Genomic DNA, 10,196 nt, shown 5'->3' with positions numbered 1-10,196 from the left:
TCAAAAAAAAAAAAAAGTAAATAGCAATAGATCTTATCTAAAAGAATAGCTATAACCAATAAAATATATATTTTTATTCTTAAAATTATAAATAGCAATAGCGCTTACCTAAAAGTATAGCTATAGTGAATTAAAAAACAGTCATAAAAAGTTTATACCTCAAGTATTTAGTGACCTGTAAATATCAGTGATTATTATGTGGGATTTAATTTTCTTCTACTTTTAGTTGAGAGCCATAAGAACCCAGAAAAGTAGAATATCTCCTCCCCCCTTCCCTGACAGTTGGAATAGTCAGCAGGATCCTCAATAACTGAATGCTACTGGGACTGCTGCAGATGAAGAGATCCTATTGCCTATGACAAAAGCCACAGAAAGTAAAAATTCTTACCTGTCAGCCTCCCAGATCTCTGGGATCTAGTGGAAGCAAAAGTGATCAGAGTCCTTTTCTCTCTTTCTTAAACCTTTAGAAAAACAAAAGCATGACACAGAGTTACTCAAAATCAACTCTGACTTCCTCCTATTTCTTTCAGACATAAACAGATATTGTAAATATCAGAACATTGGAATAAAAGCATTGTCCTGCACTTCAAAAACAGAAGAATAAATTTAAATAGTAATTGCTTTAAGACTTTGTATAGTAGATAAATATACTCCAAAATTAGTAGGAGAAAACTCTAAGATATAAGTCTTACCCTGTCCTTAAAATGTAAATATTCAATGAAGTAATTAAAGGTGTGCTGAGACTAATAAAAAAGAAAAGAAAAAGGCCCTTTAAAAAATACTATTAAAAGGTTCTCTTGACCAAACTGTAATCTTAACTCATTCCCTCTGCCAGAGACATACGTATTTATAAACTAGTGAGTTTTATGATCTACTTGATTCATGGCTAATATTTTAAAATGAAAGCTAAGACATCTTTGTTTTGTCTATATGTTTTATATGTGGATGTTATAGATATGGTATATTTCTACTTTTGGATGTTATTACTCAAATTAATTTATAAAAGACCTGTTTAACTGGCTTCAAAGTAAGTGCTTATAAGTTGAGTATTTTAAGTTCATGAATTCTAGGATAATTCCAGTCAATTAAAACTACTTTGAGTTTGTTGGGTTAAATAAATAGGCATGCTTCAGAGTTCTCAATTTCAATATACCTCGGATAAACAACTTTTATTTTGCCTTGATTTATTAGTCAAATAACTTCATGGTATTTTTGTTATAAAATTTTTCAGCCACAAAATTATTTAAGATGATAACTGGTGTTATTAAAAGTCTAATAAAGTTTCTATAGGTTATCTAAACATGATTGTTTGGAACAAATAAATTAAATAGGCATAAGTGAAATAAAAAAAGTTTAGGTAAATTTTTCAGTAATGTTTGTTGTATGATAGTTTCCCAAACCTCTTTAGTAACTTCTACTTATGGAATTTTTCTAAATTCAGTAAAAATGGAAATTCAGTAAATGTCTGTAAATGTGAGATAAAATACTGATACATTAATTGCCATTTGAGTCTAAATTTACCTGTTTTTGACCTCTTGTTATGGAGGAACTAAAGACATTTTGGTCTGTAAATAAAAATGCCTTGTGCCACACTGAAAAAAAATAGTATGCAGAAGCATATATTTCTAGAAATTATAAAATATATTAATACATTTGCCAGTAAAAATGTGTAACAGACAATTCACAATTATAGACACACCTCATTTTATTGCACCTCACTCTATTGCACTTCACAGGTATTGCATTTTTTACAAATTTAAGGCAAGACAGCAAACAGAGTATGCCTTCTTTTATTGTGATACTCACTTTATTGCTGTAGTCTAGAACTGAACTCACAATGCCTGTGAGGTATGCCTGAATGTAGTTTTCATTAGAAATCAAGGTTTCTAAGTGTTTAATATTTTAATTAGTATATGTAATTAAAACTACTAGAAATAATAAAGGGAACTACTTTGAATACTAAAAAGTAGGATGTGTGTTTTCAGTAAAAAAATGGAAATATATTTGTACAAGTAAAATAATGTTATTTTAAAGAGAGGCAAACTGTAAATGTGGAAATATGGGACAAATTTCAAATTAAAAAAATTCTAAAAGGTTTGTACAAAAGGGATCTTTGGAAAGAAAATTTAATGTGTGGTCAAGTTGGCTAAGATTGAAATGAATTTAATTTAATAAATACATGTAAATATTTAAAGCAATCTAGTGCAAAATTAGAATTTTGTTTTTCTGTCTGTTAAAAGAACACATTTGTCTTAGACTATTGGTTTACTCTTGATAAGATTGTGAAGTGTTTTCTTTGCCTTTTGGGTATGCTGTCTAGGAAGCAGAGATTTTGTTCTAACAAATTAAAGTTCTTTGCTTCAGGATGTCTTAGTCATGCCTTAATGCTGTCTTAATCAGGTCTTTGATTTCTTAAGAAAACTAAATCTTCTCAATATTAAAAGGGCTAAATTTTGCTAACAGCTGTTTAATCTTCTGTATTTGCCTGTGAAATCTATTACTGTTACTTTGGTTAAGTATTATTTCATAATGATCTGTGGCCTCATTTAGTCAAATATCCAAACCTTTTGGTATTTTTCACAAATTTCTCCAAATAAAATTCTAAATAAAGTCATTTTGACCTCTAGCTAACTTTTGGATATTTCAGAGGTTTCTGTAAAAGCTCAAAATACTTATTTTCTCTCCTTTTTTTATTAGGCTTATTTGACATGTTAAATTACATGGAAAGCTTTGTTCAACAAGTGATGCTAAATCTTCCTATATTTGTGTAGATATATGTTATTTATATAAATTTTGTAGAAATTACATAAAATTTTTTAAAATCTAATATATCTAGGTCATGGTCGGGTAACTCAGTTGGGGAAAGCCAAGGCTGTGGGTTTGATCCCCATGATCAGGAAACACACAAGAATCAAACATTGAATGCATAAATATGTGAAACAAAAAATTAAAGTTTCTCTTTCTCTCTCTCTTCCTTCCTCTCTCTCTAACTCAATAAATAAAATGTTTTTAAAAATCTAATATGTCCTAATATAACCTTATCAGTTTTAATTCTAGTTATTATTTTAAAATCTTGAATGTCACAAGAACAACCAAATTTCCTTGTCAATTTCATTATAATAAACTCTGATCAAATCTCTCACAAATACATTTTTTAAAGTATTTTTTCAATTAAAGACAATTATTGTTTTACTCTGATCCTTTTATAAAAGTGCTTCAGCTTCAAAAAGATTCATGTCTCTAATGACTTATAGATCATACCACTGAACTAGTTTAGAAATTACAGGACATGAATAGAGAAACTAATGGCTTCATAAAACTGCTAACAGAAAGATCAATATAAGCAATAATGAATAAAATGCTATTAAATGAACCAAGGAACATGATTATAAATTTGTGACTTGTTATTTGAAATATTGCTGGTTCTTTAATATTTAGTTTACAGCTATAAAGAAACCATTTCTCTTAAGCTAACTATGACTACAACAATTTGGTAAATTATACCTATATACATAAAATTAAAACATCATTTTCCTTTCTAGCTGATCTCTCCAGAATTTGGAAACTCTCAGTGAGTATTCTTATATTTTCATGACAGTATAGTTCTTCACATCAGTTCAATAAGAATCTGTTCTTCTGACAAGACACAATTGGAAACTGGCTGTATTGCCAAGCATTGGCTAGAATGCTGCATTTGAGAATGTGCATAGACTTACTAGTAGATATGACCAGATAATTTTAAGAAACTAAGGTTGACTCTATGGAGTAGAAAGAGCCCCTTGGAAAAACTTGCCTGGCACCTTGTTTACAGGGTTCTCAGCACATTTATCAGATGCATTAGGGAGTTTCCTTCCTGACAGACCTGGGCACCTCAAGATATTTGTAAGACCTCAGGGGGAAAGAAATTTGCCCAAATCTATAGGCATTGCAGGAAAATGGTAAGTACGTGGCTTGTATTTCCTTGCCCTGGGAGGTTGTTAAAGATTATACATAAGATTCCTTATAAAAAGTTACAGCAAAGCAGATTTAAAAGAGCTTATATGAGCAATTTCTATTCTTACTGTTCTTATGTAAATAATGAGACCAGATATAAGTTTAGATTTATAATTATCTTTGGTAAAAATGAGAATAATTGTATGGAAAACACAGAGTTCATTCTTGTATTGCTATTTATTAATTATTATATTATTTTTCATACAACCAACTGTAAACCTACTTTTGCCCCACCTGTATATTAATTCAATTCATACTAAATTAAGGTATTGATATCCAGAAAAAGTTTGGTAATTTCTGATAACTCTAATAAAAAATGGTAAAGAGCAATTGAAAAGAAATTATCTTATGCATTGTCATTTTTCTAACTTACAAAAAAAATACTATATACTTCATTAATATGTCACTTTTATCTATTTTGTTCCCTATTTCTTTACTTGAAGATGTATAATATTTTATTTATTTTCTCTTGAATTGTACTTTCACACCATTAATAAAATATGGCATTCTTCATCTAAGTGTTGATATGTACTCTTGGGATGATAACTAGCCAAGCTTTCAGGCAATCTGTCTAGAACAAATAACCACAAAAATAATGCTGTAAAGCAATACAAATTTATGATCTTACAATAATACATATAGGTTAGAAGAATGCCACAGGTCTTATTCAGCTTTATTACTTTTGGAAACTCTAGGGAATTTATCTTTTTCTTTACCTTTTCCAGCTCCCAGAGGCTGCCAGTATTAGCTCATGGCCCTCTTTTTCCATATTCCAAATTTCCATATGCAAATTAGGGTTGAGTCTTTCTCACATCTCATCACTCTGTTCTTGCTTTTGTGGTTATATCTTCCTCTCAGATTCTCTGGCTCTTCTGTTTCCCTTGTTGGCTTTATGTAACATTGGACTCTCTTCAATAATCCAGAATAATTTCCCTATTTTAAGGTTAATTGATTAGTGTCCTTAAATCCATCTGCAACATTTTTTTTTTGCCATATAATCTGACATATTAAAAAATTATGAAAATTAGGACATGAACATCTTGTGGGAGCATTATTCTACCCACAATACAGAGATTCTTTTTCAAACAGTCCAGTATTTCTATTTGCCTCCTTCCTTCTACATGCTCTGTCTTTGTGCCTCTGCTCATGCTCTTCTCAGACACATAACAATGGCCCATTCTCTCTCCTTTCCTAATTGTACTAGTACTTCTGCATAAAACCAAACTATTTCTCCTCTATGAGACCTCATCTGACTACTTCAGCTACAGGCATCCTTTCTTTGCTAACATTTCATGGTATTTATTAACTCTATAAAACAATAAAGTCCACATATGCTGTTCTCCTGTTTTGTTTTGTTTTTCCAGTTGTTCATCCCCTTGAAGCAGAGGTGAGGAATGTCCCACAAGCGGGACGTGTAAAGCCTGAGAAATCATTTGGTCCAGCCCTGTCAAGGCAACCACAGGTGGGACTCAAAATTCAATAAATCTATGAGTTGTTTTTTTCATAGAAACATAGATTTATATTAAGCGAACAATGTTATAAATATTCAAATGTCCCTTGGCAGAAAAAGGTTCCCCACTTTTTTTTTTTTCCTGTGGGAGCTGCTGGGTAGAGAGGAGTGTGACCTTCTCCTCTCCCCGCCATGGCATGTGCTCCGCCACTGATAATCTGTGTACTCTGAAAACAGGGAAACATCTGGTAAAAAAGTCACTTTGTGTTCAAGGCTCCCATTCGACCAGATACTGTGAGCTTTGTTCACACCAACTTATGCAAAAACAATAGACAGCCCTATGCTGTCAGTGAATTGGCAGGTCACCAAACCAGTGCTGAGTCCTGGGGTACTGGCAGACCTGTGGCTCGAATTCCCAGAGTCCGAGGTGGTGGAACTCATCGTTCTGGCCAGGGTGCTTTTGGAAATATGTGTCGTGGGGGCTGCATGTTTGCACCAACGAAAACCTGGTGCCATTGGCACTGCAGAGTGAATGCAACATAGAAATGATATGCCATCTGCTCTTCCCTGGCTGCCTCGGCCTTACCAGCACTGGTCATGTCTAAAGGTCACTGTATTGCCTTAGCCGGTTTGGCTCAGTGGATAGAGCGTTGGCCTGTGGACAGAGGGGCCCCGGGTTTGATTCCGGCCAAGGGCACATGCCTGGGTGCGGGCTCGATCCCCAGTGTGGTGTGTGCAGGAGGCAGCCGATCAATGATTCTCTCTCACCATTGATGTTTCTATCTCCCTTTCCCTTCCTCTCTGAAATCAATAAAAATATTTTTAAAAAATAAATAAAGGTCACTGTTTTTATTCCTGAACTTCCTTTGGTGGCTGAAGGTAAAGTTGAAGGCTCCAAGAAACCCAAGGAGGCTGTTTTGGTTCTTAAGAAACTCAAGGTCTGGATAGAAAAAAAGGTCTATGCCTCTCAGCGAATGAGGGCTGGCGAGGGCAAAATGAGAAACCGTGGTCCTATCCAGCTCAGGGGGCCTCACATCATCTATAATGAGGACAACCATCAAAGTCTTCAGAAACATCCCCAGAATTACTCTGCTTAATGCAGCGGTTCTCAATCTGTGGGTCGCGACCCCTTTGGCAGTCGAGTGACCCTTTCACAGGGGTCACCTAAGACCATCCTGCATATCAGATATTTACATTACGATTCATAACAGTAGCAACATTACAGTTATGAAGTAGCAACGAAAATAATTTTATGGTTGGGTCACAACATGAGGAACTGCATTTAAAGGGCCAGAAGGTTGAGAACCACTGGTCTTAATGTGAGCAAACTGAACATTTTGAAACTTGCTCCTGGAGGGCAGGTGGGACGTTTCTGCATTTGGGCTGAAAGTGCTTTCCGCAAGTTAGATGTTGGCATAGAGCTGCCTCCCTCAAGAGTAACCACAACCTTCCCATGCCCAAGATGCTCAATACAAACCTTAGCAGAATCTTGAAAAGTCCAGAGATCCAAAGAGCCCTCTGAGCACCTCACAAGAAGATTCATTGCAGAGTCCTGAAGAAGAATCTACTGAAAATCCTGAGAATCATGTGGCAGCTAAAACCCTATGCAAAGACCATGCGCTGGAACACCATTCTTCTCCAGGCCAAGAACCACAAGCTCCTGGTGGATAAAGCAGCAGCAGCGCTAGAAGCCAAATCAGATGAGAAGGGAGTTCCAGGCAAGAAGGCTGTGGGCCTTAAGAAGCAGAAGCCTTTCGTGGGGAAAAAGGCTGCAGGTAAAAGAAACCAGCAGCTGAAAAGAAAGCCGTAGAAAAGAAACCCACCACAGAAGAAAGAAGCCTGGAACATAAACTTAAATTTGTTTATTCCATAATAGTCAAATCACTTTGGACAGCTAATATTGAATAAAAATATGATCAAAGGCAAAAAAGAAAAGGTTCCCCACCCCTACTTAAGGGACTTGAATCTCTGGAGGAGAAACCTCATTATGTTACTCTTTGTATATTTGCTGTGCTTAGATATGTGTTGTTCACAAACGTCAATTAACTCTTTTCCCATAACAGGATTCTGCCATGTCACTTTTATTATGTACATATTTTTGGTAAAATAGAAATTTAGTAAAGCAAATAATAAAATGATGGAATTTTAATACAATAAAACATAACCCTAACACCAGTATTAGTTTCACATTTTGATTTTGAAAAATGCTTGTTGGTAGTAATTCACATACAAATCCCAAACTGAGTTTCCACTGAGTAAGTTTGAATATCAATTAAATATTTAATACCTTATTTCACTTGTTTTGATATCTTCTCCTTATGATGTCTGCCTTCTGAGCCACAATCCTTTCTAACCATTTCAAGTTAAAAATAAAATATAATTTTTTTTCAAGTAAGAATTCTTAAGTAACAAACAAAACCCAAAACACTTTATATACTGTATTAGTAATATAGGGACCTCATTAGCTTTGGGGGTTCCTTTAATTGAGAATGATCCCAGATATTATTTTGCCGATTCTAAATAGTGTTGGCAAAAGTAGCCCAGGGAACCACTCCCTAATTGCTTCTGTACAATGCAGAATATTGTTTCATGTGCTGCACAGTAACCAGTGCAGGCTGAGCATAATTATTTGTCAGGCTGCCATAATAGAGCTACCTAACTTGTTTTTTTCCTCTTTCTTCCTGTTGTAATTTCCTACATTCCTATAAAACAGAAAGTTTGGAAACTCTATGGACTAAAGCAAATATATATTTTATGCTCGATGTCAGGGAGTTTCAAAAACATTGAGTTTCTTTTACTGCTCATTATTCATTAAGTATGAATGAACTCAAGAAGCCTGGAAACAAATAACTCCTCAGTATGTGTCAAGATAATGATGTATTAATAATATAAACTATCCATAATGGACATCAGAGATTTGTTATAAACAAAAGTAATTAAATACCAACAAAACATATTTTATATATTTACAGTACTGCTATGTGAGTGTACTGTATGCAAAAATGCACTGCTGGCTAATTTTAAACTACGTGGAAGGCTCTGAAAGTGTCCCTCCTGAATTTTAAATGTGGAAGAAAATCTTGACTCTTTCTATGGCCACAAGGAAGAATTCTGTTTTGGTGATTTGAGATGTTATTGTTGTTGTTTGTTTGTTTGCTTTGTTATGTTTTGTTTTTTGAGGAGGAAGGCTGACTAGTCTTGAAAGGTAACACCAAGCCTCCAAGCCACAATGAAATAGAATCTCTGCTTTGTAAATGTAAACAATGCCCTGACATTCGTGGCACAAATTTCTTATGACATATTTTCAGTGAATAACATTTAAAGTTGTATTTGCCTAAAAAATTAATTATATAAACATTATTTACTTTTAGCTAAATGATGAATCTCTGTGTATTCAAACTGGCAGTAGTTATTGGAGAATAACCGCATTAATTCAGAGAAAAGGATAAATGAGGGTTACTATACACATTAATCTTGTTTCTGACTTGAGACCACCTGGGAACATAGGAGAAGCAATGATGTAATGGCAAAATACAAACTTTGACCTATTGGTCAGGTGGGCAGGTAATAGTTCAGAAAATACATTTTTTGGGGAAAAGGAGACTGATTCTTATTAAAATCATGGATAGATTAAAAATGAAAGGAAGACGTATGCTCTAGAAGTTAAAGTTCCAATTCAGAGACACTAAGGAGTAAAAGAAGTACACAGAAGAAAACAAACAAACAAACATGCATAAATAATCTCTAGAGGACTCCTGTGAGTCTAATCAAAAGCAAGAACCTGAACCTGAAATAAGAAAGAAGAAACAAGGAGAACTAATTCTATTTAATAGCTCCTCATTTTAGGTGTTACATTTTACCTTAGAGGTTTTGAGAGTCTCCTTTCATGGTTAGAGAAGAGTTTGAATGGATTTATTTTTTCATTTACTCATGTATGCTACATAGCACATATATATCTTAATATCTGCTCATCATGATATTCAAGTGACACTTGGAGCTTTAAATATTACCTTTAGCATCAGGAGGTTATGAGAACAGTTTAAAAATATTGAATTGATGGGGGTGGCATTGGTTAATAAAATTATGTAGGTTCAGGTGTATATTGTATTGTGTGTTCACCACCTAAAGTCAAGTCTCCTATCTCCATTTATCCCCCCCCATTTACCCTTTTTTACCTTCCCCACCTACTTTTCATATATATATATATATATATATATATATATATATATTTGATTTTTTACAGAGAGGAAGGGAGAGGGATAGATAGTTAAAAACATTGATGAGAGAGAAACATCGATCAGCTGCCTCCTGCACACTCCCTTACTGGGGATGTGCCCACAACCAAGGTACATGCCCTTGACCAGAATCGAACCTGGGACCCTTGAGTCGGAAGGCTGACACTCTATCCACTGAGCCAAACTGGCTATGGCCCCACCCCTTTTCTTTTGGTAATCAGCATACTGTTTTCTGTGTCTATGAGGCTTTTTGTTTTTCTTTGCTTAATCCCTTCGCCTTTTTCACCCATTCCCCAACCCCTCTCCACTCTTACAGCTCTCAGTCTGTTTCTATTTTGTTTGTTAGTTCATTTTGTTCATTAGATCCCACATATAAATGAATCATATAGTACTTATCTTTCTCTGGCTGATTTCACTTAGCATAATATTCTCCAGGTTCATCCATGCTGTCTCAAAAAGTGAGAGCAGCCCTAGCTGGTTTGGCTCAGCGGCCTACTGACCATCGGGTCCTCAGTTCT

At 34.6% G+C, this 10,196-nt stretch overlaps 1 pseudogene; it reads left to right on the top strand.

The window, feature by feature from the left end:
* Positions 1–5,635: 5,635 nt before the first annotated feature.
* LOC139002616 (large ribosomal subunit protein uL4-like) lies at positions 5,636–7,351 on the top strand (annotated as a pseudogene).
* Positions 7,352–10,196: the final 2,845 nt, after the last annotated feature.

This window comes from Myotis yumanensis, unplaced genomic scaffold (assembly GCF_028538775.1).
Source record: "Myotis yumanensis isolate MYYU_CA2020_CCGP unplaced genomic scaffold, mMyoYum1.0.hap1 SCAF_2, whole genome shotgun sequence".
Taxonomy (NCBI): domain Eukaryota; kingdom Metazoa; phylum Chordata; class Mammalia; order Chiroptera; family Vespertilionidae; genus Myotis; species Myotis yumanensis.
Note: the sequence above shows the minus strand (reverse complement) of the source record. Positions and strands in the feature narration are given on the sequence as shown.